The sequence below is a fragment of the Mesocricetus auratus genome, unplaced genomic scaffold (assembly GCF_017639785.1).
Source record: "Mesocricetus auratus isolate SY011 unplaced genomic scaffold, BCM_Maur_2.0 Super-Scaffold_100031, whole genome shotgun sequence".
Classification (NCBI taxonomy): domain Eukaryota; kingdom Metazoa; phylum Chordata; class Mammalia; order Rodentia; family Cricetidae; genus Mesocricetus; species Mesocricetus auratus.
Window position 1 is genome coordinate 8940814 of NW_024429212.1, and position 24060 is coordinate 8964873.

General features: G+C 46.0%; 1 protein-coding gene across 1 annotated transcript in view; it reads right to left on the reverse strand.

Moving 5' to 3' along the window:
* Positions 1–11879, reverse strand: part of Myo16 (myosin XVI) — a 422801-nt gene extending 410922 nt beyond the window's left edge. The window contains exon 1 of the mRNA XM_040733405.1: positions 11631–11879. The gene's annotated coding sequence lies outside the window, so the exon portion shown is untranslated. The remainder of the gene's footprint in view (positions 1–11630) is intronic.
* Between the last annotated feature and the right edge of the window lie 12181 nt (positions 11880–24060).

A 24060-nucleotide genomic window follows, 5' to 3' on the forward strand; every position in this document is an offset into this window, starting at 1 on the left:
TTCAGAGGTGGCAGGTGCTGCCCATGAAAGTCTATCTCGGTATAACTTAATGTGTCTTGATAGACCTTAACTCTAAGGCTGCTGGAATACACCTGTGACATATTTATCTTCTCTATGGCAGTCTAGTGTTCATTAAAGATGTCTGAGGGAATCAGTGGGTAAAGACACTTGCTGCCTGGCCTGACCACATGAGTGCAGTCTCTGAAACCCACATGGTAGAAGGAGAAAACCAATTCCCACAAGTTGTCTTCTGACCTCTACATGTGTGCTGTGATACACACACACACACACACACACACACACACACACATTTTAAAACAGTAAATTTACTTAAAAGAATAGCTAAGGTTGAGTATAAGAAATAATTGTGACAATCCTTCTGCAACCCACAAAATTCTAGGTTTCAAATTATGCTTTATCTGAGCCGGGCGGTGGTGGCGCACGCCTTTAATCCCAGCACTCGGGAGGCAGAGGCAGGCGGATCTCTGTGAGTTTGAGGCCAGGCTGGACCGACAGCCTCCAAAACAATACAGAGAATCCCTGTCTCGTAAAACCAAAAAAAAAATTATGCTTTATCTGGTAGGGAATAAACTCACCAGTGTGCGGATTGACTTCAGTCGAATACCAGACTCCCAGAGGCCGAGACAGATCAATTTCACTCAAACCATGCTGCTGCCACACCATGGGGAGAGTTGTATGATAAGCTATGATCTGGCCACCCCTGTTTGTACAGACCAAGACCGCACGCACCTGCATGTGCACTGCATGCCAAGGTGTAAAGTGCAGATACTCACAGGTCGGCGGCATTATTATGTGGCTTCCCGTGCTTTCTGGTCCATCTGTACCCTGCATCACTATACTCCGTATTATTCCACTGATCGCAAACCCTCCTGTGGCAGTTTCAATGACAGTGTCCTTCCATATGCTTGGCTATTGGAACACTCGGTCCCCACTTGGTGGCACTAGTTGGGAAGGGTTAGGAGGTGCAGCCTTGTTGGGAAAAGTCCATCACCGGGGGTGGGCTTGGAAGTCTCAGACCCTCCTGCCATGACCTATCCCCTCTCCTGACTTGTGCCTGTGGTTACAGACGTGAGCCCTCAGCTGCTAGCTCCCGGGTCCAACCTCCGTGTTTGCCACCTGCTGCCACACTGTCCCCACCATATGGGCCTTAATCCTCCAGAGTCATAGCCCAGATCAACTTTATCCTATAAGCTTCCCTGGTTGTGGTATTTCATCGCAGCAATGGAAAGGTCTCTGGCACACCTTCATCCTGTGGTCTGCACAGATGCAGGCTTTCCACGTGCAGAGCATTTCAAGCTATGAGGCACTGTCTTGACCCTGATGTGTGTACTGGACTGTCTTTCAGTCTCTCTTCCTTCTTCATGATGTGGTCTTGATCAGTCCTCCACTGTGCCTCCCCTGAAGTCACCATGTTTCTTTGTCTGTCTCACTGATGTTGGTCTGTGGTGTCTCAAGGGTCATGCTGGCCCTTTGCTATTTTGCTCTACAACTAACTAGCCCAACCCAGTCTCATCTCACCCAGAGTCCTGCACTTGGCTGGCAACTACACCTGGTATGATCAATGTTGACATTCTGAAACATTTTCCAATATCTGGTTAAGAGCTGACTGAATTCCAATGCATGAAATGGTACTGGTGAAATAGTAGAATAGAAACCCCTTTGGGGTACTAATGAAAGTGGCATGCTTTGTGTCACTGGGTATCATTCAGAATAAAACAAGTATTGTGGCTTGCAGTGATCACAGCATAAAACTGTGACCATCCTAGAAAGGCACTAGAGGGAGTAGGAGTGTGGGATTTCCAGGAAAAGGAACCAGGAAAGTCTGTCTGACTAAGAAAACACTCAGACATACCCGGGGAAGAGCAATCTATCACCCAGTCTCACTGGACATGAAGGTCTTCTCCTGAAGAAGATTGTTTTCAGTCTGCAAAGACTGGAAACATGGGTTAATTTTTCAAATACCCAAGTCTCAGCAAAAACAAATGTCCCCAGGTATGCAAAGAAGCAGGGACTCAGGGCTCAAAGGAGTGGGTAGGAATACTGTTCAGAAACAATCCCACAAAAATAGTTATCTGCCAGTGACCTGACAAAGAATTCAAGGTCTCATCATAACACTGTCCAAAGAACTGGAATAGAACACAGACTGGCAATCAAAGAATCATGAAAACAATTCATGAACAAGAAGAGATTGTCAAAATAAACTATAAGTAAAAAACAAACAAAATAGAATATAATACCAAATATTACTAGAGGGATTCAATGCAGATGAGTCAAGTGAATAAAAAGAAAACAGCAAAAGAAAGAAAGGAAGGAAGGAAGAAAAGAAGCAAAGAAAGAAAGAAAAGGAACTAACTGATTTAGTTTGAATTACTGAGTCAGAACAGCAAAAACAAGCATCTTGAACAAGTGAAAGGCACACAGGGGACTTTGTGACTCACTGAATGGGGACTATATATGCACTGTGGGCATCCCGGAGTGTGCCAGTGAGAAAGTGTGAGAAAGGGCCAGAGAGATGACTTGAAGAAACAATGGCTACAAGCAACCCGAACCTGAGGACCTGCTCACTCAGATCCAAGAAACCACTCGACAGGCCCGAGCAAAATGAGCCCAAACTGGCTCGCACATTCACACCATGCTGTTACAAGTAAAGGACAAAGGCGGCAGGGTGCTGGTGGCACATGCCTTTAATCCCAGCATTCTGGAGGCAGAGGCAGGCGGATCTCTGTGAGTTCGAGGCCAGCCTGGTCTACAGAGTGGGTTCCAGGACAGCCAGAGCTACACAGAGAAACCCTGTCTCAGAAAACAGAATATCAAACAAACAAAATAAACAAAAACAAAAAACAAACACAAACCACAGACAAAGGCAAAGGGAGGATCTAGAAAACTGTGGAGGAGAGGTGACCTTCCTCCTCCCTCCTCCCCAGACAGGAGCTTGTAAGGTTCGCAAATGATCTTAGCACAAACTGGAGAGGTTAGAGGAGAGCAGGGCAGTGTGCCCAAAACGCTGGGTGGAAGACAGAGGCCTGACCATCAACAGTATCAAGTCTGGAAAAACTGCCTTTCAAAACTGAAATGAAATGAAGACTTGCCATAACAGACAAACCTAAGGGAGCTCTTGTCACCCCAAATCTGTCTTACCGAAGACGCTTTTGAATAAAGTGAGAAAGTCTTGTAGATGTACACAGTTGGCTTATCACTAACAATAACCTCAAATCAACAAAACTCTCCCAGAAATGCTTCAGACATAAGAAGGTTAGACGTGCATTAGCCTACATCCCTGGTTTTAGTTCCCAGCGATACCTAGCATTAGCTGTGTCTAGCCCCACCCTCGGACTTTGCAGCCCAGCCTGCTCTCATTGACTCCTCACATTTGGATGTGTGACCTTGTGACACACAGTTACATGATTTATGTTTCGTGGGAATATTCCCACAAGTTCCCAGCTTCGGGTTGCTTCCTAATGAAACTTGGGATAGAAACCCGCCTTATCCAGTTTCTTGACATTTCTGGAGTCTTTGTCATTCCCTGAAGATGGTCCCGGCTGAGTGGTACTTATAATTCACCTCTCTTAGTCTTGGAGGTCAAATGGCAACCACCTTCAACTCATCTCTTTATACTGTTTGTGACAAGCAGAGAGAAGTTGGCCACTGGCTTGGGATCATAGCAAAGCAGTCAGTGCCTTGTTTCACGCAAGTTCCTGGCTAAATGTCACTTCACAGCGCGCTCTGGGGTGTGGGCGGCATTTCCAGTTTCTTCTTTTGCTTTCTCCTGACAGGGTAGGTGACCGTGAGGGGACTGCTTTGCTTTTGAGAGGCTCTTGGCCTACTCATGCCCTATCTGATTTTACAATTTCTGCTCATAATACTATAATTATCTTTCCTAAGGTTTCAAAATCCTCAGCACAAACTGAGATGCAGAGCGATTTTCCCTAATAGTATTACAAACCCGTCACCAGTGAGTCCTTATTTGTTAATCAGATCCAAGCCCACTAGACTATTCCTTTTCATTATTTTTATTTCATCATGACATCTTTTCAGAAGATACCTCAAACATTGTAAATCCCTAGACTTTTACAGAAGTTTTGAAATGTTCAGAAAAAACAAGGTGATGGTGGGGGTGGTATTGATAAGCTGTCTATTCCATGGTAGCTTAGCAAAAACTGAGGCCTGCAGGTCTCCGACTGGCAGGAAACCTTATATTTTACCCTGTTCAATCCTGCATTTAACCATGAAAAGCATTTTGCCTGCCTGGCTTAGCAGACAAGGCCTGGGAAGTTTGTCCCAGTTTCCATCCACTCAGAGAGAAGTGGATCTCAAGCCTTTTCCTATCCAAGCTTGTCTGCTTAGGATCACATTATACAGTGATTCTTTCCTGCCTTAGGGACGGGATAACCCATATGAGGACAAGCCCAGGAAGCATCCCCATCCAGGTGCCTGTGCCTTATAGGACTGCCTCCCTGAGACGTACCATATCTTAGCTAGCCCCAGACCCTATCGGTTGTTCCCTCGAAGGGTAAATGAATACTGGCTATGATCCTCTACACTCGTGCTTCCTCAGAACTGGTCATGACTTTTTCTTGGGCTGTATTCCTCTCATCTCATCTTGAGTTTCAAATCACCAAAGTGAATTTCTCTTTCTTAAATAAAAAGGGTAAAAGGAATATTAGTAGACATTTTAAACCAGGATTCGGGGGAGCTCAGAGAGCTATCTCTACCTAGGGACTCCCAAACACGCAACCCTGGGCTGCTAATAATGGAGAATCTCAATTGAGACTGAAATAAGAGGCCAAGGGATAACTTATCCTCCTTATAAGAGTTCCTGAATATTTCAGATGTAATCACTGAAGGCACAGAGAGCCTCGTGCCAGGGGCTTCAACCTCCAGATTCATTTTTAAACGGGAATTCATTCTGATAATAGAAAAGAAATTAAAACACTTTCAATGTGTACTTTCCAGAAAAAGAATTACTTCAGTTGATTTTATGCATAATAATTTGATTTCACATATTACTGTTTGATGAGGTCCTTATATACACCTCCAAACAAATGTAAAAAAATTATTTTATTTATGTGTGTGTGTGTTTTGTGGTGTGTGTGTGTGTTTTGTGGTGTGTGTGTTTTGTGTGGTATGTGTGTGTTTTGTGTGGTGTGTGTGTGTGTGGTGTGTGTGTGTGGTTTGTCAGCGTTTATACATGTATGCAGGTGCCAGCAGAGACCAGAGGGATAAGATCTCCTGGAATTAGAGTAACTGGTGGTTATGAGCCACCCCCATGGGTGCTGGGACCTGAACTCTGGTCCTCTGTAAGATCAGCAAGTGCTCTGAACTTCTGTGCCGTTTCTCCAGTCCTTCAACCATGCATTTGAGCAACAAATGCTCACAACGGTATTTACACACTATGAGCTAATAGGCTTTCCTGTGTTGCATATAGTAACCATGTGTACTATGTTTAATTATATATGGATAACTGAAGAGACCTAAAAAGATTTTTTTGGTGTTTTGAGACAGGGTTTCTCTGTGTAGCTTTGTAGACCAGGCTGGCCTTGAACTCACAGCTATCCGCCTGCCTCTGCCTCCCGAGTGTTTGGATTAAAGGCGTGCGCCACCATTGCCCAGCCTGAATGACACTTTTAAGGAGGTGACTATCTTTCCTCTTAAAAACTGGTAAGGTCACAGGGTAAATAATGAGCCTGTCATACAAGTGAGGCTCTGAGTTAAAGCAGCCCTGTAACAATGAGTTCCTTGGGCTCTGTGTTTTCCTTTACTTGCCTGTAAAATCAATGTGAGAAGAAGGACGTAGGGGGAGTCAGGAGTATGATGGGGATCTGGGTTGGTGCAGAGAGGGTAGAGGCAAACAGACAGTTAGATGGTGTTCCACAGGTCAAGGCTGATAGGCCTGCATTTGGGAAGCAGCTTTCCATTCAACAGTCCCTACCCATGCCTGTTGCCCATACACAAGAATCCTGCCCAAGGAAGGAAGTGGTGAAGACAGGACAGGAAAGGGACGCAGAAACACAAGCTAGTAACTCAAGGTTTATAGACGAGGATGATCTTCCTCTATGGAGAGGCCGGAGAGTAATGGATCTGGTGCTGGGTGTTTGGAGAAGGTGTTCTAACAAGATCTGCTCAGCGAAGTTAAAGGACACTCACACCCAGCCTACAGGAGAGTGAGTGCCAGTGGAGGCAGGGGCACTAGGGTCTAGGTGGAGAACAAGCAAGTTGGTGTTCTAGAGCAAAGGATGTGGCTCAAGGGAAGAGGAAGAGCAGGCGGGGCGGGGCGGGGCGGGGCGGGGTGGGGGGCGGAGACAGGAGGGGTGTGGATGAATGATGCTGAGAAGCCTGCCTGCAGTTTACACCGTGGGCAATGAGAAATGGCCGTAGCCCTTCAGCAAGTGGTCTCATGGCCAAATTTGCATTTAAGACAAATCACTCTGGCAACTGTCAGCCTGACTCAGGGCCGGAAGAGTCGAACAGGAAGATGGATGAGGGCCTGGTTCCCGAGCCCCGGCAGGAAGTGATGAAGCCTGGATAGGGGCAGTCAGAGAAGGTCAGAGTAGGGGAAAACTAATCCGGACAATATTCATGAGATAAACGCTGGTGCCTCCGTGACTGATGGGAGATGGAGTGGGGGGGGGGGAAGAAAAAGGAGAGCCCAGCCCAGGAAGGGGAGAACTGTGGGAACACAACGCAGCACCGTAGACCCATAGATGGAGAGAAGGCAGGGTCAGTGTGCATGTCAGGAATCAGGTGCTGTTCCAAGCGTCCGGGGAAAGGGTCCTGCGGGCAGACACTGGCGGAAGGGGGAAAAAGGGGGAGCGGGGGAGTCACCCACTGAGCTCAGACACAGGCATGTTGTGCTTGGGAACAGGGAAGGAAGGAGGCAATGAGGGTGACAAAAATGGGGGTTTGCAGGAGGACAAAAGGAGAGTTCACAGAGCCAACCTGACAAGGAGGGAGGGCGAGGGGGGGGGACTCAGAAAGGTGGATGGTGGCAGGAAGCTTTGGCAGGAAGTCTGTGGAACTTACAAAGACCGGGTCAGTTTGCTACAAATAGTTAACAAAATCGTATGTATGTCAGGTAATGTATGTAGTGTGTGTGTGTGTGTGTGTGTGTAACATTTTAAAATCCTGTGTTTATGTTATTATATACCTAGTTAAATAGAAAAACAAGGTCCTAATTATCAAAAATAAAGAAAGAGAAAGAGAAGGGTAGAGGGGAAGGGAGAGAAGGAGGGAAGAGAGAAAAGAAGGATAACAGAGAAACAAAGAGAAGGAGGGAGGGGGAAGGAGGGAGGGGAGGGAGGGAGGAAGAGAGGGGGGGAAGAAGAGAGGAAGGGGTGAAGGTCCAGAGAAATTACATTAGCTGCTGGAAAATAACAACATATTTGAAAGTATTAGTATTGCATATAATTACTTTAGACTGCAATTAGATAATGTAAATCTAAACATTCCCTGAATTAATGCCCTGATGTGTTGTCAACTTTTCCTGGTTATCACAGTAACAAGAATTACCATCTGAGAAATCCCTTATGGGCCCTTGTTTAAGTGGGAAAGAGAGCTGACTGACTCCAGTTGGATGGACACAAGCCTGAATTCTTAGACTCCATGGTTTACCAATGACAGATCACAGGAAAAATGACCCAGGGATAATTGTGTTTATCACTAGACCCTGTGACTGCAGGACCAGAGTGAGCTAGGGAAACCCCATCCTTCCCAGGTACCATGAAGGAAATCCTGTCCTTCCTAGGTACCACGAGAGAATGTAGAGTCAACACCCACGGAGTGCCTTGACTCCACCTGAAAGGTGTGTAGGATTCTTTTCAGAATCAAGTTACTGCATGCTTTAACTGTTGGTTTTTTTTATGACTCTGACCACACCAGAGAAGAAGCAGCTTAGGGGACAAAGGATTCACTCGGGCCACAGTTTGAAGAGACTATCACAGTGGAGAAGATGCCACAGCATGTGGCCTCTGGTTGCACATTATCAGGAAGCAGTGGGAAGAGAAAGCTTGCCAACTTTTCTGCTTTTACTCAGTGTAGGCACCCAGCCCATGTGATGGTGCTGTCCCCATGCAGATGCGTCTTTGCCTTCAGTTAACTCTCTGAAAATGACCTTGCCAACAACACACAGTAATACTCTGAGGTTCATAATCCACACAGGCTAACCCTGAAGGTGAACCACCATAAGTCAGTCACTCCTTGACGGCATTGTACCCAAGTACATTGCTTTTAAAGCCATCATGGCTCACTTCCAGCAAATGTTGCCGAGGAGCCAATAGTATTTCTCTTACAAGTTTATGCTGTCTGAGAAGACTCTGTTCGGCTCATCTCTTGGATATGCCCATGATAAAAAGAAGCAAATTGATTGGCCAGTTAGTTCCTTCATTCTAAAAAGCATTGCCTCAATTCTTAGGGAGCAGTTTCCAGGGCAGGATGGGAAACCAGGAAGACAAAGAAGCTTTGGAGACAGGACACACACTAAACAATGTTCAGACCGTACCACCTCCTGTAGGGAGCCATGGAAAGGAAGTGTATTGAGGAAGGAAAGATAGAAAGTGATGCTCATCTCACAGCCCCAAAGGAGTGTCTCATTGTCTCTGGCTTAAGTCTGCAAAGGGAGGGGCCATGGGGTTCAGAGGAACCTGGAATTAATGACCACGCCTCGTGGGCATGAGAACTGTGAGGTCAAGGAAGATCTTAGATGAGAAGGCAAGTCAAGGAACCAGGTGTCCCTGTGATGAGCCCTTCAGCTCCCCCAGGAAGGTGGGTAGTCCTTCTGCCTGCCTTCCTACCTGGAACCTCTAGTGAAAATCACGTTCACTACCTGGCATTTCTTCTAACTCACAAGATCAAATTGTGTGCTCTATTACGTCGATACAGTTTCCTTGACCTCTCGATGTCCACGTTAGCACAATGGAAATCTTGAAGAAAAACTAATTGCATCATGTCCAAACCAGACTCTCTAAAGAGGGAGTGACCAGGAGGATGCCCAGAGACACAGGGGGCAAATGAGAAATATCCCATTCTATCCAGTTCTATCCAGTTCCTGCCAGCTCTCCCTTCAGGATCACATCACCAAGTCCCTCCCATTTCCCACAGCTCTAAAACTCCAGGATGACGGGGATGGTCACATCTAGCTGGTAATTAAGAACAAAAACCAACCAAACAAACCAACCCCCCCCCAGTCCTCTGAGTATGAATTGCTTCCCAGGTGTAGGAACCTGAGACAATCGCTTCCAGGGTTCCTTCACCCATGCTGCCCATCACTGGCTCAGAGTCACCCCTGGGATGACAAAAGCCGACACCTGGTTGAGGTGCTCCGCTGAGCGCAGGCTCCAACTGTCAGAAGCACCAAAGGTCCGGTGCAATCCTTTCCCTCACACACGTAGCTGAGTTTCAGCATGCTCACTAGGTGCAAACCGTGTATATACACATACATGAACACAAACATGCATATTCGAGTCCCAGGTGATTCTGCATGGGGACGTGGCAGAATCCAACAAATTTTCTTTCTCAGGTGTTTCCGTTTTTATTTAGTCTCCTTCAAGAACATTCACGTCCTGCTGCAGGACCATGTCCTGTAGAGGGCTCCCGTTCCGTAGACACCCTTTTATCTGTAGAGTACGGAATTGCCCACAGATAGCATTAACGACTTGGTGTAGCAGCCACTGGAGTGTCTGGCGTGGAGAGAGGGTGCCTTTACAGAACAAAGTGCCAACACGAGGCACCTGACTATTTCAGTGCACCAGCTCTTTTCATTATAGCTGCCCCCGATTCTCTGGGGACACACATGAACTTATCCACTGCATTGGCTCTCTAGATGACATTTTGATTAAAGTAATTATTCCTTTAGTAAACAAATATTACATTCTGGATGACTTTAATGGTGCGTAATAGAGTCTGTATTAATCCTGACTAGAAAGTAATGACATATATCCTGGCTGCCACAAAGTCCACCAAATGTAAGTCCCGTGGGCTCACACCGGCGGTGTCCATGTGCACTAACCTTCAATTCACGTTAAGATTAACTGCTGATCACACACACACACACACACACACACACACACACGTCTGTAACACTAACAACTAAAACAGCTTTGACACATTTCAGAACACTCTTTCTCTGTAGATGGGACAGACAGTGTTGGAAGTATATAAAGACACCAGGAGCAAACATGAAACAGTTTGAAGCAATTCTGGCAGCTATAAGGAGCTCTGTTCAGAAAGCTCTGCCATGACCCCTCCTGAGCCTGGTTTTCGTTCCAAGATCTCCTGGGTGACTTTGCTGCCTACTTGTGACTCTAAACTAAATGCTTCTGGACAGGCATGACAGGGCTGCCAGATCATTACACACTATGGCAATAACGTGGGGCAACTGCCCCAGACTCTCATTGACAGCCAGACTGCAGTGGCTAGAGCTTCACAGCACACACACACACACACACACACAAGCGTGCACACACACGTGTAAACACAGGAGCATTACACACTATGGCAATAATGTGGGCAACTGCCCCAGACTCTCAAAGACAGCCAGACTGCAGTGGCTAGAGCTTCACAGCACACACACACACACACACACACACACACACACATACACGAACACACACACCACACGCACGAACACACGCACGTGTACACACAGGCGCGCGCACACACGCCTGCACACACCCGGTAAACACTGGTCCCTAACCCTTCTTCCCTCTCAGCCACAAGACTGCCCCTCTGGCCTCTTGTCGCTGCTTCTGGGTCCTGCGCCCCGCCCTCTCCCTTCACAGTCCCCAGCTGGGCTCCTGTGTGAGGGCCACACTTGACCTGGCTTCTTGATGGTTTCTGCGGTGGTCAATAATAGTCTCCTCAGGTGGCGAGTGCTGAACACAAGATTTTAACACATTAACCCCCGAATCCACCCGGAGCCACAAGTGAGGGCAAGGCACCAATAGCTAGCGAACTTTCTAAGATCACCTCTGTTTCCTTTGCAAGGTGTCCGGGAGCCGTTGAAAGGAGAGCTTCCGCCAACCCAACTGGGTTAACCCAGCCAGGAAGGCAGGCTTTGTGGCCCTGGGAGGCTCAGCACTGCAGGTCCTGACCTGCCCCTCACTTAGTCGCTGGCCTCTAAGACAAAGGGCTGACCAGGGTCGAGGCCAGGGGTCAGAGGGAGCAGAGCTAGAGGCACCAGCTGGCAAGCTCTGCCTACATCTTTGTTCTCCCAAGTCTCCTTTCCATGCCCAAAGAAGAGGAGGAAGTGGCATCCCACCGCCCCAGGAGCGGTCGCATAGGTGACAGCGCCGCATCTCCCATGGCAACTAGCAGCCTCTTCCCACAAATTGCCAGCTTTGCCTCCTTCTGGATAGATTCAGAGTTCGAGAGGGATTCTGCTCCTGGCCTTCTTTCCCACAGCCCAAAGGTGGCAGGGTCTTCGAGATCCCTGGCGGGGGAAGGACAGAGAGAAACCACTTCTCCACACCCTAAGCCCCACGCCTGTCCAGAGCTCACCACGGCAGCTGGGACAGGCGCTGGGGACGCTGCAAAGGGGGACTCCACAGTCTGCGCGACCCCAGACCGAATCTCCTCCAAGTTCCCCACGCGAGGGACCCCGCCGCCGCCGCCCCTACCTGCGGGAGAACGGTCCTCTGAGCCCGGTGCTCCGCGATCCAGCGAAGGTCCCGGCTCGCTCTGCTCGTGGGCGCCCGGCCACCACGCACAGACAGACGGGTGGGGATGCGGAGACGCGCTGGGGACCCGGACTCCACCCGCGCGCAGCTCGAAGCCCCCGCCCCTCTGGACTCAGCCTTGTCCTTGCGTCTGGGTGCTGCGCCCCGCCCTCTCCCTTCACAGCCCGGAGCTGGGCTCCTGTGTTTCCCGGTCCTCCTGGCCCCTCCGGTCTCTGTGCAGCCACCGCCTCCCCGCTGCGCCCCGCGTCCCTCCCTCTCTCTCACGCGCTCTCACGCGTTCACGGAGACCGCGCCTCCCAGGCTGGCTCTGCCACCCTCCCTCGGGTTTTCCCCGCCTCTTCCTTGCTGCCTAGGATGCAAGAAGGGGTCTTGTGCCTCAAACTTTCTGCCCTGACTTCTGTACGACCAACCGCTGGGAAGCCTGTGGCACTGTGCCCTGCACCGGGGCTCCCCTCGGACATCCCACCAGAACAAAGGCCATCCCATCCTGGTGACTGTGGCAATTGTCCAGATAGAATGGGTGACCACTTTTAAAGCTACAGAGACCAGCACAGTCTCTCTCTCTCTCTCTCTCTCTCTCTCTCTCTCTCTCTCTCTCTCTCTCTCTCTCTCTCTCTCTCTCTCTCTCTCTCTCTCTCTCTCTCTCTCTCTCTCTCTCTCTCTCTCTCTCTCTCTGTCTCTCTCTCTCTCTCCTGCCTTTCGCGATCCTGCTGACATGGGCTCTCAACTAAGAGCTCAGACACAGGACACTATGCAATGAGTTCATTCGCCATGACAAAATGTAAGACTTGCCTACCCCGTTAAGATTTGGTTCTCCGTCAGCCATATAAAGTTTGTTTGCCCGTATTTTGCCAAAAGTGAAGAATGTCCTGTTTTTCTGGCAGAGAGAGAGAGAGACAGACAGACAGAGACAGAGACACAGAGACAGAGACATAGACAGAGATCAGTGTGTCAGTGGGATGCCAACGGGCAAGTAGATAGATGTGTGTGTGTAACCAGGTTAACTAACTCTTGAACACATGGAAATAAACTGTACACCACAAGTCCACATGTCAAGGGAAAAGCTGTAGATCTCTGGATTTAGTACAAATTTTACATTTTGTACTTGGGTAATAGACCCTAACATTTCAAGAGGAGTGAGTTAGATCATTTGGAAGATAATCTGAGAATGTCGAGACAGGGTCAACTAAACTGTCCAATAATCATTATAACCATGAGGTGAAGGGCTAGGGAGATGGTTTCTGTCTTTAAATGCTTGGCAAGCTTGAAGGCCTGAGTGTCACCTCCTGGAGCCCAACTGAGAAGCCAAGTGCAGCTTAAAAACCCACAACTATGTAGGCTTGCAGTCCACAGTAGCCAATACGGCAAGCCCCAGGACGATGAGACATCTCATCTCAAAACCCAAAGCGGACAGGGCAGATCCACAGTTGTCTTCTGGCCTCCACATCCCACACGGTGCGTCCCGCCTCCCCCAGACACAGCATGCTTAAACAACATACCCACAGGAAACCACGAGGGGATGGTTCGGGGATAGTTTTACATATATAAAATCAGCCTGGATTCTTGAGACAAGGTTGTCTATTTACAGACAATTTGTGAAAATAATCCAACAACATTACCGACCATAAAGAGCCCTGGCAGGAATGACTATAGATTACAATCCAAACACAAGCCTCCCTACCCGTTTCTTCTCCTTAGCTAGATAGAGATATAATTGTTGTGTGAGCAAAACCAGCCACTTCTACGAGGCATGGTGTGACATTTGACATCCTACCTTCCCGTTGTACTCTGAGAATCCTAGAGACAAAGAAACACAGGAACTTAGTTCCCTGAAAATCAGACTTGCTCACCAGCACTTACAACTGGGCAGGCATAAAGCAAACGGTAACTCAAGTATAATCCTCTTCCTCACGAGAATTTGTGTTTCCTGTCATCAAACAGCATACGTTTCTAAATTACAGCTACATGCTTGACATGGGTTTGAATCTTATTAGATCCAAGTTTCTGTATTAGCAGAGAAGTCATAGGATAATCTTCTTAAAAGGTACTATATAAAGCATAAAAACTAAACACACACCCCTGCATTTCAGCCATTCCCAACACTCTGCACTGTGAGTGTTCAGAGGCCTGGAACACATAGCTGACTCTGATAAGGGTTTTTTTAATGATTATATTGTCTAGGAGTATGGGCAATGTATTATTAAGAATGTCAATATTGGCTCAGCTCCCAAAGGTAATTTTCCCCCTCTAAACTGAGATATAAATGCTGGTTTGCAGTTGATCCCTGTGTTTGCATACACAGCGCCCATTCTGAAATAGCAATTATTTTGCTACCATAAAGGCATGTGTTATCTAGCTTTGCCAACCCCTTGAGACAAGTAGAGTTGTATCCAGTAGTAAAAGAAGATGACCTCCAATGGAAACCCCAGAGAGCATGATTAGCATGAAGTTCCCAATTACGATTTTGATTTTTTTTCCGGGAGAGAAGTTACTCATTTCTGGAAAAGAAAACTCAGTGAAGGATTCCCCACTCTCTTTTTAACACACTTTTAATCTACCCATTCTCCTTTTTAGCCCGCTTTTAGTCAACTCTGTCAATATAGATTTCTTTCTAGAAGTTACTGGACACTGGCTCACAGAAATGAAGTTGTCTCTTGAACAGAAGCAGTGTTAGCCATGAAACATGGCGTGCACTTTAAAGTCCTTCCCACAGCACCTGTTTAAGAATCAAGGCCTCTCACTTAAGATGGTGGGAAACACATCACTTTCAGTAGACACCCAGTTTAGAACCTGCTCCCAAGTTGCTTGTGGATTGAAGTTTGACTTCTCTGAGTCCATTTAAGAAACCCTCTGGCATGTACAAGGCAACACATCTTCACATAGCATCCCAACTCACACATGCTAACAACCACCAATCTTCCAACCATGTGCAGATATATTCTATTCTGTGGATCCACTTACATAAGTCCGCATTATTAATACACTGTTTGGAATCACTGTAACTTAGAGTACCTAACGTTAGAGAGGGTAATTCATCCAGTACAGTTTTCATTATATCAGATGTTTTTGTCTTGCCTGTCCTTGGCATTTGCTTGCGACAAATGTCAAAACAACTTGTTGAATAATCAGATAACTGAAGAGACACAGCGCAGACTACATCAAGTCTGTAATTTATAGATCAAGTGACATTTTCAGTTTGCATCCTACCTTCTGGGTGTTTGCATTTATGTTTCTCTAGACTGACTGAGGTCTGGCTTTTCAAGGAAACATTTTAGTTGTCACTGCAGTTTTGAAGGTGTCCGTGATATACAGGCTTACGAGCTGCTCTTCATCTCTGTGATCACTACTAACACACATGGCCTGTCCCAGTGCTTAGTCAGCAGTTCTAGAAACCTATTTGAAGATTCTGTGAGATCCTCCACATAGATGTCCATGCTTCTTACCTTATAACTTAGGTGTGTTTTACATCTCTCCCTTACCTTGGTACACCCATCAGGACCTTCAGGGTCCAGGGCAATAGAACTGGATTCCCTCCTTGGTTCCCACCTTTAAGGGGATGGTCTGGTTCTCCCTGGTTGCCTGTGAGGCCGGCTTCTGTTGATAGTGGATTCCTCTATGAGGGTGAATCTTTCTCAGAAACAAACACTGAAAGTTGGCAATTGCCTGTTGCTGTTGTTAATTGGTAAAACACACAGATTAAATTCCTAATGTTATACTCATCTTGGATTCTAGAACAAAACACCCAGTTGTGAGATAATTCTTTTGAAATGTTGATGAATTCTATTTGAGTAAACTTGGTTAGAAGTTACTTCATCCCTTTTAGTGAGAGTATTAATTTATGGTTTCCTCTTATTGTCATGTCTTTGACTTAGTTTTAATTTGCTTTCAGTGAATAAATGGGAAACTCTTGTGTCCTCTTTCTTTTTTCTTTCTTTCTTTCTTTCTTTCTTTCTTTCTTTCTTTCTTTCTTTCTTTTTTTTGGTTTTTACGAGACAGGGTTTCTCTGTATTGTTTCGGAGGCTATCGGTCCAGCCCGGCCTCGAACTCACAGAGATCCACCTGCCTCTGCCTCCTGAGTGCTGGGATTAAAGGCATACGCCATCACCACCCGGCTGTGTCCTCTTTCTTTTTCCTGAAATAATTTTAATATAACGGGAATGACTTCCTAAATTTCCTGATACGATAAAACTTACCAGCATATCCATCGAGTCTAAAATTAACTTGGAGATAAGAACTTTGCCTTTAGTGTTAGGTATTTGTTGGACTTAAGATTTTCTTTGGTCAATGAATCTATTTCTCCTCGTGTGTCTTCAACACCTGAGATTCTCTCAGGAAAAAGAGAAGGGGAGAAGAGGAGGGAAGAGGAGGGCATGGGGGAGCAGGCAGGTTGAGTTGGGGAAGAGTAGAGGAGAGAAGGACGAGAATACCATAATAGAGGGAGTCATTCTAGGTTTGAGGGGAGATCAGGCACTAGTGAGGTCTTCAGAGATGGACAAGGATGACATCACCTGGCAAACTAAGCATTAGTGGAGAGACTACTTTAAATGCCCTTCCCTGATAATGATCTTGATGACTATCTTACATACCATCCTAGAACCTCCATCCAGTGACAGATAGAAGCAGAGGCAGACACCCACAGCTAAACACTGAACTGAATTCCTGGAACCCAGTGACAGAGAGGGAGGAGTGATGAGCAAAGGGGTCAAGACTGGGCTGGTGAAACCCAGAGAAACAGCTGACCTGAACAAGGGGGAGATCTTGGACCTCAGACTGATGGCTGAGAGGCCAGCATGGGATTGATCCAGACGCCCTGAATGTGGGTGTCAGTGAGGAGACCTAGGCAATCTATGGTGCTTTGGTTAGTAGATCAGTATTTATCACTGGCATACAAACAGACTTTGGGTGCCCATTCCATAATGAGGGATGCTCTCTCAATCTGGACACTTGGGGGAGGGCCTGGGCTCTCCCCAGAATGAAATGACAGACTCTAGATATCCTCCATGGAGGGCCTTACACTCCCTGGGGAATGGAGTGGGGATTGGGTAAGGGCTGGGGGGTTGGGGGAGAGAGGGCATGGAGGGGAAAGAGAGGGACCTGGGACTGACCTAGGAAGCAAGCTTGTTTCTAATTTAAATATATAATAAAAAAGTGTTAAAAAAAGAACTTTGCATTCAAAATTAAAGACAATAAATTCAGAACTACTTGTGTTATGCATTTCCCTATGAGGGGTAGTTTAAGTTCTTTAAGGAATTTATCCTTTGCATATGAACAATCAAATTTATCAGCATAAAAATGTTCATTATAGTCTATTATATTTTCACCATCTTTAGAATGAGATCAGCGTTGGCACTCCCCAGACTGCTAAAGTAACTTCTTCTTATTCTCCCGAGGGCTGTGGATGGACCAGATCACTTTAGCAAATTTTCAGATCAGCAACTCTGGTCCCTCTGAGCCTTCTCTTGTTTAGTTCCTGGTGTCACTCATCTGTATTATTGCTGCTACTGCTTGGTCTCCTCGGCTTTGATTGAGTCTTGTGTTCTCTTGTGTTTATTTCCTGCAGTAAAGGCATGAGACAATTGGCCCCAAGAATCTTCTCTGTTTTACACATTCATTTAGAGCCACGACCTCTGAACGAAGATCCTCCTTAGAGACATCCCAATATCTCAACACCTGCCCCTTTAATGAGTTCAACATACTTTATAAATTTATAATCATGGAGGTCAAAGTTATTGTTCAGTTTCCAAATATTTGATCATTTGGGAGATGTCATCTATCCAGCCCTGCTTCAATAATTTTAAATGTATCAAGCTTTCTTTGAGAGAGCAGAATATGTTCCTACTGTGGTAACATTTCTAGAGAACTGAACTAAGTGTTTATTATGCTGTTTTTAGTCAGTTTATACAATTAATTTAGTTCAAGATAGCTAATTGAAGTGGTTTGTTTGTCCTATTGTCTATCTAGTGTAGTAATTATTAAAGAGGTATTCAATCTGGAATTTCAGCAGCTTAACTTTTTATTCTGTGTATAAACTTTAGAACTGTCACACACTCCTGATAAAAGGGATAAAGTGATCCCCTTATCCCTGGTAAAGGGATAAAGTTTCTTTAACATTACACAAGCTGCATCTTTACCCCTGGTAATACAGCTTGGTGTAAAATCCATCACCCCCACACATATAATTATATGGCCATTCAGCCACATTTTGATCAGCATTAGCAGACATCTTAGTTCTGGCATCTCCAGTACAGCAGGGCCTGAGCAATGCTCATCTCTTCCTCACAGTTCTAAATGCTGGAATGATCTGGATAAAGGAGTCTTAGGTTATCCAGCATCCTTCCTGCAGACTCCTATCCAGTGTTCTCCAGCGTGGCACAGCGAAATGGGTCTCCAGTCATCATCTTTTCACGAAGCCACATCTCCCATCCAAGGGGCCCGCCCCACATGACGTCAGCTAATAGTTTGCATTGCGTTGGGTTTAGCGTTTCAGTATACGATTTTGTGGGAATATGGAATGCAAACATGCAGTACACCATAGTGCAATCTCAGAAGTACTCCGAACTGACTGGGGGCTCCTAATATTTTAAGTTAGCCTATCGTAGGAATCACGTAACTGTCTTTCATTCTAAGGGAGTCGTGCATCTGGTTTTTAAACATTGGATTTACATAACGTATCTTTTATACGCAGAAAGAGTATCACAACAGCACACTGCCATGCATCCTGTGTGTGGACCCCGCGTCGCAGGAGTCAGGAAGGTACTGTGACAGATAGATCACTGCATATGACTTGGTCATCCAGGTAGCAAGAGCGGAGAAAGTAATTTAAGTCGCTACAAATCCTCTTACTGAGAATTCCATCAGTACGGCATGCCCCAGTATTTCACTAAAGGGCCTTTATGGAAAAACACACACCCATACGAGGCTCACTTATCTGCTCCCTTCATTTGCCCCACACCCTCTGAAGTCAAAGCTGAAGAAATGCAGCTGTGATACCATGGACTCCCTGGTCTCCACATGAGAGACGAGATGACTGGTGCTCAGCACAACAGTGTGAGAGCGTAGCAACAGCAGCAGGCTGAGTGTGCAGATGGAGACGTTTGCTTGTTTAGTCCTCGGAGTAGAAATGCCGTCACCCTCCCTGTAGACACACCCCTGTACCAGAGCTTCCATCTCGGGTCTCCAGCCTGTTCTGTAATTCCTTACCTCAACCACCTAGAAACTTTAAATGGGAGTGGATGCGGGCATCCAAACATATCCCATCTTGGTTTAATGTCAAATGTTCCCTTGTCTTTAGGGAAAATGTTTCTCGAAACAGTCTGCTAATGAATGCCCAGAAAAAAAAAAACGTTAAAATTTCAGGTCTTTCTACAATAAAGTATCTCATTAAAAAATAATTGTTCTTGAAACATGTCCAAGCTAACCCCCTCCCCCAACACGCACAGGCATGCATTCACATGACAAGTACTAACATACGCATGACCAGAACAGTTATTTTTTAAAATTTTAACTTTTAGTTAAATATGCATCTACTCTATACCAGGCATGTTTGACTATATGTGCTTCAATAAATGACAAAACATGAGCATGGTATGACAGCCATCTTGTTCCACGTGTCATCTCTTAGTATGACAAAGAAGAATCTCTTTGCACCAAATGGAGACAATCATAGAAAACTGAAACCAACAAATACTGCATTACAAAACAATACAGACATTTTCGAGAGGCAGAACAGTGGATTAGAGAGCCCCAAGTCACCCTGGCATGAGAGAAGATGGCAGCCCATGTGCACTAAAAGAAGTCAGACAAAGACTGGATTCCAAATGTATGCGTTTCTCCTCAGCCAAGGGAACAGGGCAGACAGACACAGATGAGACTCCAGGAAGCAGTTCACGCCCTCAGGAGCCTTGGAAGCTCCTGGACCTCCTGGGTGAAGAATGGTGGGCAGGCAGCCAGCTGGATTCTCAATCCAGGCCAGGCTTCACCTTACACCTAAACCTTCAAGGGAAATGCCAGTTTTCTGCTGAGATCTCATTTATTTCCATGTTGAAACCTCAGTAACCAATCTCTTTGCTTTGTTTCAAACCAACTGCTAACACCATCCATTCTGGGTACATTTGGAAACTTCTTTGTCCTAGGGTATACTTGCCAGAGAACATGAACCACTGTTTCAGATAAATGCCCTGGGAAGAAAAGTTATAGGTTTGGGCATTACATTTTTGTACACCTAGCTAGTCTTACCACCTGTTAGGGAAACTGTCAAAAAAATAAAATAAAGGCAAAATATATCACTGTTGTCTGGAAACAATGTTTACACCTGTGGTTTTATAAGCCTCCTTAAGGTTAGAAGTGGCTATTGGCACTCTTGAATTTGATTCCAGAATTAAACTCATCTTTACATCCATGTGTATGCCCTCGTGAAGCACTGTGTGTCTCTTGTGTATTCATAATGTACATTTATTTCAAACAGGCCTAGATTGCAAATAGGTTTTCTGTGCCATCTTTTATTCGTATTTATTGCTTTGCACTTTCTAAACGGGCAGGAGAAAGTTTACAAAGAGGGATGTAGAAGCAGGGGAGGGAAGCTGAACCTTACGATGGGGGGAGCTGCTGCTCAGCTGCCTCTGGTGCTTCCCAGTCTTATCATGGATGTATGGATGTCACCACGGAGGACGGGGATGCAGCACAAGCGACGGGTTCAGAGGGAACTCACAGTTGCTTCCAATGTTCGTAATAAAAAACAATTTAAAAAAGTAGACGTAAACATTTCACCAGTGACGTCTTTCATGGAGTTAGTGAGCGCTTTTCTGTGGGAATAGCAGAGTTTTTTTTTCCTGTTATTTTAGTCATGAAAAAACAGAAAAAAACATCTTCCAGTGAACTTTTATTTATAGAAACACATAGTGAAGTCGTCTAAAAACCAACCTTTTAGGAAAAGCTGTAATTAATTCTGCCAGCGATGCGCACCTGTGTAGGCTATGCACAGTGATCTGTGCTTCAGTCGGGTGAGATCTGAAGATGGTGATCGCACAAGCGTAGGGAGTAGAAGGTGATTTCCAGAGGCTCTGGAGACCAAGGGCGAGGGACCAATGGCAGATGATGGCCCAGTGATGTGTAATTGCATTTGTTTGGGAAAAATAAGCCAAGAATCCATTGTAGAGAACGAGGGCTGTCCATACAATCAGCACCTTATATTCACTGTGTGTGCAGGTGTATGGGTGTGTGTGTGTGTGCGCGCGCACACGTGCATGTATGCACAATGCATGTGTGTGTTCAGGTGTGGGTACATGCATGCATGTGTGTGAAGAGGGTTGTGTGTGTGTGTGTGTGTGTGTGTGTGTGTGTGTGTGTGTGTGTGTTTGGAGGCCAGAGGTTGACATCTGGTGTCTTCCTCAATTCTACCTCAAGTTTTGAAACAAGGTCTCTCTCTCTGGACCTGGCTTTCTAGTTTAATTCAGCTAGGCTATCCAGTAAGTGGGCCCCAAACGCCCTTGTACCTCCCAGCCCTGGCATCATAACCATGCCGCTATGCACAGCTTTTTATATAGGTGTGGGGAGCCAAACTCAGGTTCTCATGGTTGTACAGCAATCACTTTACTGACTGAGCCGGCTCCTCAGGTCCTGTACCCTGGAAAATATGAACCAAGTGGGTGTTGGGTGTTCTCACCCCAAAAACAACCCCAGAAGCAACACAACTATTAGTCAGTTAGCTGTGATTCACACATCTGTCAACCCTGCAGTCACAAGGCTGAAGCAGATCACAGACCTGGAAACAGCGAGGCTGCATAGCTGGATTCTGTCTCAGAAAGATAAAACAAATGACAAAAGTGACATCATACCACAGTTAGCATGCCACACTTTATACATGTATATAAACAACAATTCGTCAGCACCTTATTGTGGGTGACGCCATCATTCCAGCTACCCAGCCGCTTCTTTCAGTTTATCTGAGTAGACCAGGAAGAGCTTGAGGACTCGAATTCAAATCCCCAGCTCTCTTTACAACTGAGACAATCTCTGCTTTTAGGCGGAATATATCATTTCTGTTTTTAGTTTTTGTTGAAAGTGCTTCCTTAGGATTTTGGTCAAGGCCATGAGAAGAGCTGACTCCGTTAACGTATAAGGTGAGCCCACAGAATCCGTGGAGTATGAAGACTCTCTTGAGTTTCTGGATGGGAGAGATGCTTTACCACACCGGTTCTCACCCTTCACCGAGGTGTCAGTCACGTGGGAATTTTGTTAAAAGATGCTATGATTCAGTGGATGAGGTTTGCTGGACCTGATGCTAGGGTCTTTGCATTTTCCGTGATGCCATCTTTATCTCTGGAGCTGCGGTATGACTCTTTTCCACTTATGGATTTTTAGCACGGTGTGTCTGCCTTGGGATAGTCACAGCAATCGTGTTTAATATGCAGGCTATCACGTGCCGTGATTGATCTTATTTTGCCAATAAGGCTGAGTATTTCAGAGAGGTCAGTAGGTGCCCAGATATGCTCAGCTTGTGGAAAAGGCAATTGTAAGGCCACCCTGCAGGCTGGCTTTCCGACTCAACAGCACGTTCCACCATCTAACCACTGCGTCAGAGGAAGTGAGGCGCCCAGACCCTTAGTTTTGCACTTCTCTGCACGTCCGCCATGACACCACGCATCAGCGGATGCAGACAATGGCTCCCAGCGCAGGTTTAACACCTCAGAAGGCTTATGAACATGTCAGTGCCCCCAAACACTTGGGTCGTGTCCATCCCCCTGCCCAAAATCCAACATGGGTTCTGCTTCCCTGTGTGGCCCCTTCATGGACCCCAGCAATGCGCTAGTGGACAGACTTCGTTTTCTCCGTTGATCTGAAGTCACGTCCAGTTCATGGCCTGAGCAGCCGCTCTTAGCCCCTCCCACGGTCTTCCTTCACCCGTTATTTCTTCCGTTATCCCAGCTCTGCCTTTCCCCTCCATGCCGTCCAAGAACAGCCTCACCCTTCCTCATTCGCTGGTATGACTTTTATTCTGCCTGCTTTTACTTGTGACTTTTACTTTGCCTCCTTTCCCTTCTATTCATGCTATGTCAGAAAAGAATCAAGACTTATCAAAGTTACAGAACGTCTACACACCCTTATGCTTTGATTACACGGGAGTCGCACTCTGTCTGGTTTATAACGCAATTGGTCCTTAGTCTTCTGTTTTAACGTTCATCACCTCTGTCATTTCCTTAGAAAATTGCCTTCCCCGAGGTGGGGAGAATTTGTTATGTCTGTGTGATTGACTCTTCTGCCAGAACCTCACCTCTGGGCACATTCAGCTGCTGTAGATCTGCAAAGGCTAAAAGAGGGTCATGGTGGCCGAAGCCTCATTTCGTGGGTGTTTGAAAGGTATAATTGGCCTGGCCACTGTGGTTGAAGAAATGATGTCACTGTCACTGAGAAAATCTGCACTGGCTGACACTCAACAGCAGCAAGGAGGTGTTCCAGTATGGAGGAGTTTAGGCTCTTCCTGGTTCCTGCACTGTTATTCTCTACAGGGCACCTTGTCCTGTCTGGGAGGTGCTTAATTACAGAAACACAGCTCCCAGGCAAAGTCAGGCATCACAGGAGATACAGAAACAGTCTTGTCTTTATCCCATGTGTTTGTCCAGGCAGTCGATATAACAGGCATTGAAAACATTAAATAAATAGATGATGGATAGATAGATAGATAGACAGACAGGTAAATACATAAATGAAAAATAATCCCCTGAGTAATTATATTAAGAATAAACATATATTTTTCATATATAGCCATAGATATGTGACTATCCTAATGTATGTAAAACAACTATGTACATAGTGCCTAGCCTGTATTTGGGCAGAGATGTGTTTTAAAATATGGGTTTGTGATCACTCTAGGGTAAGAGCAACAGCTCAGGAGACAGATGTGGACAGCACAGAAGAGCACAGCCCCACGAGGAGATAACTTAATTGTGGCTTCTTCCTGGAGGGTTGGCTGAAAAAGTTTAGGATTGGCTAGTTTGGGCAGTTCAACAGGACCTTAGGTGCTGGGACAGATCTTCTCTGTCCAGTACTAGTCCTCAGATGATGGGGAAGGACTAATAAAAGCCTCTATTTTTAAATGTGAACTATGAATTAGTTTTTGGTTTATGAATGAGAGGCATTACTATTCTTAATCACTGGATTTCGGGGAGATCCACTGACAGCATTTATATATTCATTGTATATATTCACACTAAGAACTTTTTCAAGGGGTTGGGACCTTAGCTCAGTTGATAGACTGTTTTCCTAGCATTCACAACCGTCCTCGGTTTGGGCAGCCCTCCCCAGGAACTGCATAAACTGATTGTCATGGTTCATGTCTATTATCCCAGCATGCAGGAGGTTGAGACAGAAGGAT